Genomic DNA, 8,793 nt, shown 5'->3' with positions numbered 1-8,793 from the left:
GAGTGTGACCTTTTCCATTTACCTGTACCTTCACTTGCAGTTATTATTTGTCTTTTCAATAATATCCATTTTTATTGACATCAGGTCATATCACTTTGTGGTATAACTTCAATAGTTTCTCTTGTGGTTCTTAAAAACATTTCACTGTGAAGGTACATCTCGCTTCTCAACTCGACTGGCTTTGGCGTCAGCTAAGAAGCAAGCCTCTGGACATTCCTTCCTATGAGGGACTTTCTTGGTGAGTGTGATGGCTATTTTTTTTTATTATTATTATTATTTTCTTTTTCTTCCACTGTGTGACCCACTTCAGTGCCAGCAGTCTACAGGCATGGGGGCTGGGCAATGGTGAGGAGCCTCAGTTTGCTCTAGCATGGATCACTATGAGAGGCCCACTGGGATGAGCCTGTCATAAATCCAAATCCATGTATGTGACGACTATCCTTGATCCTTAATTTGACTACATCTGTAATTAACTAAAACCCAAGCAGCTGGGCACACCTGTGAGGAACTTTTCTTTTCTTTTTTGATTGGATCATTTGAGGTGTGGTGACCCACCTTAAATCTGGGTCAAACCTTCTGGTGGTAGCCTGTATAAAAAGCAAGGAAGGAGGAACAGCTCACTCTCTGCTTGCCTTCACTCTCACTAGCGAGTCCAGTCCTTCACTGGTATTGAACCTACTTCTTTGGAATACTGATATATACTGTAAACCAACTAAGACACCCAGACTCCTAGAATGAACAAATACTGATTCTTGGTTTCCATTGAGATATAGCCATTGTGTTATTTAATATAATAAACATAAAATGAAGTATATATTCAAATATACTCTATATACATACACACACACATACACACACATATATAAATATTCTCTCAGTTGTTTCTCTAGGATTTAGAGAAACAAAATTTAGAACCAAGATAGTCTGATTAATACAATCAGGTTATTTGAACTAAGAGGGGCCATCCTGACTCTGGCATATTCTGGTGTGAGGGAACAGTCTTGCTTTTCATCTGAGTGCCATTGGTTTCTTTCCCATTGTTCTGGCAAATTCCAGCCCATTGTTGCTCCTGCTGCCCCCGCTGTTTTCATTCCTTACTGTTACCGATTTAAATACTTAGCTTCTTTGGCCTTTCAGCATGGACTAGAGACAAATGGTCCCCAGGCCCTTCCAGGGCTCCAGCCAGCTCAGGCAGGCTCAGCTCAGTAGACTGGGAAGCTACCAGTATCTCAGCCTCTTTGGTGGGAAGACAGTCATTTTTGTTGGATGCTTCTCTTACATAAGAATCTAATAAATCATCTTTAAATATATATTCACTACTTTCTGTCTTTCTTAGAGCAGCAGTTCTCAACTTGTGGGTCATGACCCTTTGACAAACATCTATCTTCAAAAATACTTACACTACAATTCACAACAGTAGCAAAAATTATAGTTAGGTAGTAGTAACAGAAATAATTTTAGGATTAGGGGTCAACACAACAATAAGAAACTGGACTAAACAATCACAGCATTAGGAAGGCTAAGGACAATGGACCTAGAAAATCATAATTGGTATGCACTGTTTAGTTTCATAGCTCTTACATTTGTATTTATGCTTTTGATGCAGTTCAAGTGGATTTTTATATAAGGAGGTAGGGGAGGGAGGGAGGGAGACTAGGTTTTAATTTTCTAAATGCAAATTCCAATACATTCCTGTAAACTTCCTGCTGAGAACTCACAGGGTTGAAAGGTAAACTGAGGCACTGAATTGTGTGTTCGTTTGTTGGGTTCCACATGTGTGCCTGGCAAGTACTCACCTCTCCACAGTCAACTGATAAATACATGGAATAAGGCTCATATCATGATTTCATGCATCTTTATCATTGTTAGCAAATACATGTGATGCAGAGTATTACATGTCAACAATATCAACATATTATATGTGACTCTTTATACTCCCAAGTGATGAATCTTACACAGACAATTTATGTGCTTTGTTTTAGGTTCTGATTGAGAAGGTCAACGTTAGAAGCCTTTTCAGAATAGGTCTATTACCAAATGAATTCACTTCTTGTTTCTATTCAAGCTTCTTAAATAGGATTTAAGCACTTCATTTAAGTTTACATGCATTTTGAGATGCAAAATATGTTCTAGTGCTTATTTAATCTCTACCTTAAATCAGGTATCTTCTCTTACTCTGCCATGGCTACGCCAAGACACCACAGTTTAACCCAGTTGCTCTTCCTTATTAAGAACCAGCAGCAACCCCTTGTGGTTTTAACGTTCCAACAGCTCTTGCCAGCCCGCTGTCAATCACTTTATTCAAATGGCCTATGTTGATAGCAGGACTGCAACAGTTGGGATACTTTCATTACAGAAACACAAAGAGCTCAGCAGGCAGAAGTCCAAGGAAATGATAAGCATCCTCCCTCCTAGTGGCTAAACCCCTTCAGAGATCTCACCCAAGAGGCCCAAGATTATGTCTTCTCCAGTGTGTGCTTCAGAAGCTGTGGAGTGCCCTTATCAGTCTGGAAGGAGCTGAGCACACAAGTCTGCTTTCGAGCCAGACTGCTTAAGTTCAAGATATCATGAATCAGTTAACTGCCATGTAAATATGAGGTGAGTGGAAAAAAACAATCTATCTACCCTAGTATTAAAAAACAAAAGAAACAAAACAGACAGACAAACAAACAAAAGACAAAAATCAGGAAGAGAGAAACCAATGCAGAAAACTCTAGCTCAACCTTGACTTTAATACTTATAAAATGAAGGCGATGATGTCACCTTGGAGTGCTGCTGACTGCTGTGAGCACAGTGTATTTGTTCTGGTTTGTGTGACTGCATAGAATTTCATACTGTGCGCACACCACTACTGTATGAGATCAAACTAAACGTAATTAAAAAAAATGGGCCTAGAACCACTGTGTAAGATCTACAGACACAGTGGCTAGCATAGTTCAGCCCCTCGCAGCCCTCCAGTACTTGACAAGCAGATGTCATTCCTCACTGTGAGGGAGGAAGGGAGGGTAGGAGCGATGCAGGGGGAGGGAGGAGGATCATCTTATCTTAGGGTCTGCCCACTTTTAGCATACTTTCAAGGCGACTTGAGAGGAAGCAAGCCATTTTCCAAAGAGTAGAGGATGAATGAATTGCTGCCATGTAACTTACCCTTAGGGCGACTAGGAATGAGGCTGCTCCTATTGGCTGCGTTCATTTAGATCTCACAAGTTAGCATGTAACTTCTTCTCTTTGACTCCAAAAATCTATAATTTATTTCTTCTTTGAGCATGACTACTAACAAACCACAACCAATGACCATTGATTATATCAGGGCTCTAGCATTTATATACCCTCTGGAAAGTTCCCTAAATTCCAAATGTCTTCATACAATCACAGAAACTATCTGCAGCTGGCAAAACCACACCTCTACTAGAGCAGGAGGTAAATGATTGTCAACTGCTTCGGGGTATCAGCAGCCACATATCACCACATTTGGGATTAAAATGAAAACATATTCTTATACTATTTCTGTGATTTTTTTTTTTAAAAGAAATCAAAATTCCAGAATTGTCACTCCCCATGGTTTCAGCATTCTGAACACCAGCAAGTGGGTGTGAGCCCCGATACCAATCTAGCAATTTATTTTAAAGATAGCTAAGTTAATCTTTGGAAAACCATCAGATATTTTATTTAACTTCCTAAACTCTGATTTTCTTGTGCCTTCTTCGAAAATGACTGTCATGGCCTCTTCTGTGATTTTTAGTTTGTTCTCATCCCTTCTCCCATTGTAATTGTCAAAGTTCTCTTGAGGCAATTTCAAGATTATTCCATCAATCTTGGTCTTTTCTTTTAATTTATGTGGTGGAATTTACTTGTTCATTGGTGTGAGTAATTTTCAATATCTTGCCAAACAGCCTGTGGCAAGTGAAAGTACAAGTTGCATATATTGAAATCTTGTTTGAGTGGAACGCAACAAAACAAATTATGCCACACAGTGAATGTCATTGGACTGTGGGCACTTGTGAGTAATTTAAAAATTCCTCTTATATTTGTAATTAAGAAAACAAAGTTTCTGTGAATGTTTGCGAGACAATACTAGGACACAATGAATCCCATGGCAACAGTGCGCTCTAACTGGCTTCCTTGTCATAGGTATCGGTTTTACCACAAATCTGCATAAATGCCTCATATATCATTTGCCATCTTATTTTGAAATCCACTGTCTGTATCTGAAGTGGGATCAGTAGTTAAAGACCAGTTCTTTGTTCTTCATACATTTAGAGCACTCTGTGTAGTTCATCTCATGAGGAAAGCACTCTCTAAATTCGTAAGTGTTAAGAAAAGTCTCCAAGAGCTCAGAATATTTAATACTTGGTGGCAGCTGCCATGGTATAAAAGTGTATCGGTAGGCAGGGGTGCCTGATCAGTCCTGGGAGTAACCAACATGATCTGGATTCTAGGGTTGGTGAACTTCTGCTAAAAGCCGCTGCCTCAGTAGAGCACATGGTCAGAAGAGGACGATTGGGATACCCTGTGTCTTCTGGTCAAAGCAGTAACCAGGCCTTCGAGGACATACTGGGTGTAGTCCGTGGAGCATCTTAGTAATGGTCATGGGATTCTTCTGCTAATTGAACAACAAGCAGATGACATAGGGTGATCAGGAACGATGTGAAAGGAATCACCTTGCAGAGTACACAGTGCTCTGTATTGGTCCGAATTGAGGTATGAGATATTGACCCACTTGTTCACCTCTCCATCCCTCACATACTGGGATGTTCACTGCTAGTACATCATGGTACCTGAATTCAGTCCAGCTTCAGTTCTTCGTGTTTGCATAGTGCATGCTTGTTTCGCAAAGCGGGGCTTCAGTGTAAAATGGAAAAGTGGTTGGGTTTGAAACTCATTGAAGTTGTTCAAGACAGTTCATTGATTTGTCATGTACAAAAAGAATATTATTTTTTAAATATATTTGCGAGTGTGTGTGTGTGTGTGTGTGTGTGTGTGTGTGTAAGTGAAGGTCTCTCAGGAGACCAATGCGGTTGGGTTCCTCTAGAGCAGGAGTTACAGCTGTTAGTGGAATGTCTCAGTCTGGTCCTGAGAATGAAAGGCCAGACCTCTGCAAGAACAAGCACTTGAACTGCTGAGCAATCTCTCCAGCCAGATTTTTATATTTCTTTAAATAAAATTTATAATGGTAGTAAAATTTTAAATGGTTGTAAAACTACATATTTTCACTTTTTTTTTAATTATAAGTAAACTTTGGTGTGATTGTTACCAAAATGTGTATTATGGTTTCAAAGATAAACCTTGAAGGGATACAAGAAAAATTTGTAAAAGTAAACTTCTGATAGCAATGATTTTATGTGGAATGTCACACACAGTTAATATTTAATCATTCAAACATTCTAGTTTTTATCATTTTTTTTTAATGTAACACATAAAAACATAGAACATCTGTGTTAGTCAGGTGCTGTCAGAGCCTCTCAGAAGATAGCTAACACAGATGTAGAGGCCCACAGCCATCCATCGAACTGAGTACAGGGTCCCCAGTGAAGGAGTTGGAGAAAGGACCAATGGAGCTGAGGGGTTTGCAGCCCCTTAGGACGAACAACAATATGAACTAACTAGTACCCTCAGAGCTCCCAGGGTCTCAACCACCAACCAAAGACTGCACATGGAGGGGTCTGATTGTTCAGGCAGCATGTGTATAGTAGAGGATTGCAAATTCAATCATCAATAGGAGGAGAGGAGCTCGGCCCTGTGAAGGTTCTGTGCCCCAGTGTAGGGGAATGCCAGGGCCAGAAAGTGGGAGAGGGCGCGGTGGCAGGCATGGGGAAGTGGGAGGCAACAGGGGTTTGTTTTGGTTGTTTTTGTTTGTTTCTTTGTTTTTTGGAGGGGAAACTGGGAATGGAGAAATTTACATGTAAATAAATAAAAGAAAAAAACATAGAACATAGCTGTGTTTAAACTAGGTGCCACGGGTCTCGTCATTTTCTCCTGGTTTCCTTAAAAGCTTTGGGAAACACACTCACTGAGGCTTTTCAATGATTCATCTGGATGCCAAAGCTGGGAATCGGGGCTCTCCTGCTGTCTGGAATAGACACATAGTTGACATAGTTAACTCCTCCTCACTACAATCCCTCCCAACCTCCAACTTAAAGGTGCTACCTTACCCACGTCTTGTTTCTCGTCAAAATACATGTGTAATGTTTTACACTCAACTATAAATAAGGCTGGAAAAATGACCCAGGAGGGGTCCATTTAGTGGAAATTTACTGTCCCCAAACGGTGCCCAGGCACCTCCTAGTAAGAGTTCAGAAAGAAACTTCCCTCTTCTGCAGCAGGTCAAGGGTTGCTCTCGAGGACCGCCCATTCCAGACCCAAGGTCCTTTTCCGTTTCCTCCTGGTGTGGGCTCTGTCCAGATCTCCAGGCTTCTATAGGGAAGCCAAACTGCCTCCCTGCAAGGCCAGTTGCTGTAGATGCAAGCAACCTGTGAACTCAGGCCAACTCCTTGAGACTTCACAGAGGCAAAGGCGTTCCAGGACACACAGAGGCTGTGGCCAACTGCCCAGGGGGCGGAGACGGCTCTCTGCTCTCAGTTGCCCTTCAGGTTCTGCGCCCTGGGGACCTGGCAGTGGCAGAATCATGTGGGCATCTGGTAAGGTGGCCAGCGACCATGTGCCCCTCCCGCAACCTCCCCAGGGTGTTGATCTCCGCCTCAGCTTGGGTTCTTTCTCTTTCACTTTTCTATTAGCTGGGGTTGGGACTCCCCGGCTGGAAAGCACTTGGGGGAAATCGGGGAAACCCCAGCTGATTTGCTCCTTGTGCCTCGATTGCTCACGCTGCCTGCAGCCCTGCGTCCTGCACCCTTCAACCAGAACCCGATGGAGGTACAGAATAGGAGGTCGTAGTACTGGTGGCGGTGGAACAACAATGGAATTTTTTTCCGAAAGCCTACGCCCCGGGCCCCTCCCAGCTCTGGCTCTGCTCAGGCACCCTCCAGCTGCAGGCCAGGCCGCCCCGCCCTCTTGACCAAGACTTCAATACTCATTGGCACTGTACGCAGAGTGTTTCCCCTTCTGTCCAGCCATTCTTCTCCGGAGTTCTCTTCTCTATCCTCCCCTTGCAGAGTAGGGCAGCTTGCGGGTCCTCCTGCCAGTCTCTCCCAATCGTCTGCGTCCAAAGGCTTGCAGTGCATCTCGTTACGCGCTGCAGGGACCTTGCCAGGGCAGGATTTGGGGGAGCAACCCGTATCTGGCTGCCCCCGCCCAGTTGCAGAGTTGAAAGAAGACGGGATCCTGCTGTGTTTGGAAGGCTGAGTTCCACATCTAACCGAGCTCAGAGAGGTCAGGAAAGGTACAAGCGCGCGTCTCTACTTGCCACATTTCCCTTCCAAACTTCTGGCCCCCGGAGAATTGATGCTTGCTCTGGACTTTCTTTCTCTCTCTCCCTCTTCTCTCTCTCTTTGCAAAATTTACTCACCTCTTCTTTGTTGAAGGTGCATTTTCTAGGGAAATAAATGTGCAGTGATGGTCATAGGTCTGGGTCAGTATTAGCGACAGCTTAGCTCAAGGCGGGTATGTACTAGCAATAGTTTAGCTCAAGGCTTAATCAAAGCAGTTGTCTGTCTGAAATGCCAGATTGAAGGAAAGGAATGGGGAAAAATTCTCCTGAAATAAAGTCCTCACTCAAACGGGCGTTAGACAAAACCCAGCTAACTCTTTCAAGTGGGTTGCAGAGCGCAAAGCTGCAAGAATGCAAAGCTCAAAAGAATGTCTATAGCCCCTCCCCTCTGCATTTAAGATTATGTTAACTTCCAAAGATATATAAACCAAACCTTGTTGATGATCCAGGTTCCAGACAGAACCAGACAGAGTCCTGACAGGTTCCGGACAGAACCAGAAACAGATTCCTGTAGAAGCTGAAATGGAAATGAAGTGATTGGCAGCGGCTACTTTCCATTGGTGATTTTAAATTTGATTTCTGATACTCTCATTGGTGGCTCCAGGGAGGCCCCATTGACCTGGCAGGACTCTTCAGTCTAAGCTGGTAAATAAACAGATTACTAAGACTGGTGCCTCAAGTTAGATCCTTATCAACATTGAATACTCACTAAAATGTAAAGGATTTCCTGAAGAAAGTTTAGAGGGATTGATAAGAGAGAAGCTACTCAGAAGGAACATCAATATTAATAAAGGAGTAGAGACAAAACTATAGTTATATGAGGCTTTTAGAATTAAAATTAACTCAGGAGTTTCACCTAAAATGTGGAAGTGTCAGAAATTGCTTCAGGCTTTTTATAAATGTGTCTGCTTGTCCGATCTTTATGCTTCTCCTTTTCCTTTCTGGGAGTTTGCAGTCCTACCCTAATGCTGATGGGTCCTCTTGGCCTTGTGATCTGTTTTGCAACATGATAGGAGGCCAGGTTTTCCCCAGCTCAGGTCCCTGACAGGTTTCCAGTAGTTTAGATGTTACCACTGGCTGCTGGTTGGCGGGCAAGGACAGCTCCATCGTAAGGTAGGAAGGTACCGTTTCCTTGGAATTTCCAAGATTTCCGCAGATTGCGGGTGGGTAAAAGGAAAAATACGATGGTGCTTTCTTGTTTAAAATTTGTTTCAATTCTAAGAAATGTCAGTGGCCATATTGCATGATAAAACGTGTGTCAATGACACAGATATTTTTATAAACTAATTTTGAAGATTTTTAAAAAATGGCTTAAGGTTTACTGAAACAATTTGGAAGCAGAAATTTGACCTTGGGAAGCACTCCAGCAGAGGTGTGTGTTGCCATTCAGCAGTTTCAGGAAAGCTAAA

At 42.6% G+C, this 8,793-nt stretch overlaps 1 protein-coding gene, 1 long non-coding RNA gene and 1 other non-coding gene across 18 annotated transcripts in view; 1 reads left to right on the top strand and 2 right to left on the bottom strand.

Annotated features, from left to right (window-relative positions):
• Nucleotides 1–290: 290 nt before the first annotated feature.
• On the bottom strand, nt 291–426 carry LOC116071739. The gene has a single exon (XR_004111114.1). It is a non-coding gene; the product is annotated as a small nucleolar RNA SNORA42/SNORA80 family (small nucleolar RNA).
• Nucleotides 427–6,392: 5,966 nt separating this feature from the next.
• Nucleotides 6,393–7,902, bottom strand: LOC116069659. 2 transcript variants are annotated; one of them, XR_004110087.1, is made up of 3 exons: nt 7,818–7,902; nt 7,028–7,487; nt 6,393–6,608 (listed from the first exon to the last, which is right to left on the bottom strand). It is a non-coding gene; the product is annotated as an uncharacterized LOC116069659 (long non-coding RNA). The 2 variants fall into 2 exon arrangements; XR_004110086.1 differs by having other exon boundaries at nt 6,393–7,487.
• Il15 (interleukin 15) overlaps nt 6,527–8,793 on the top strand; it is a 75,851-nt gene continuing 73,584 nt past the window's right edge. For 2 of the 15 annotated variants that reach the window (XM_031340471.1, XM_031340477.1), the window contains exon 1: nt 7,223–7,336. The gene's annotated coding sequence lies outside the window, so the exon portion shown is untranslated. The other 13 variants (XM_031340476.1, XM_031340470.1, XM_031340479.1 and 10 more) reach the window with 13 other exon arrangements.

Source organism: Mastomys coucha, unplaced genomic scaffold, assembly GCF_008632895.1.
Source record: "Mastomys coucha isolate ucsf_1 unplaced genomic scaffold, UCSF_Mcou_1 pScaffold22, whole genome shotgun sequence".
In the NCBI taxonomy this organism is placed as follows: Eukaryota; Metazoa; Chordata; class Mammalia; order Rodentia; family Muridae; genus Mastomys; species Mastomys coucha.
The sequence above is the reverse complement of the archived record's forward strand: the minus strand, read 5'-3'. Positions and strand labels throughout refer to the sequence as shown.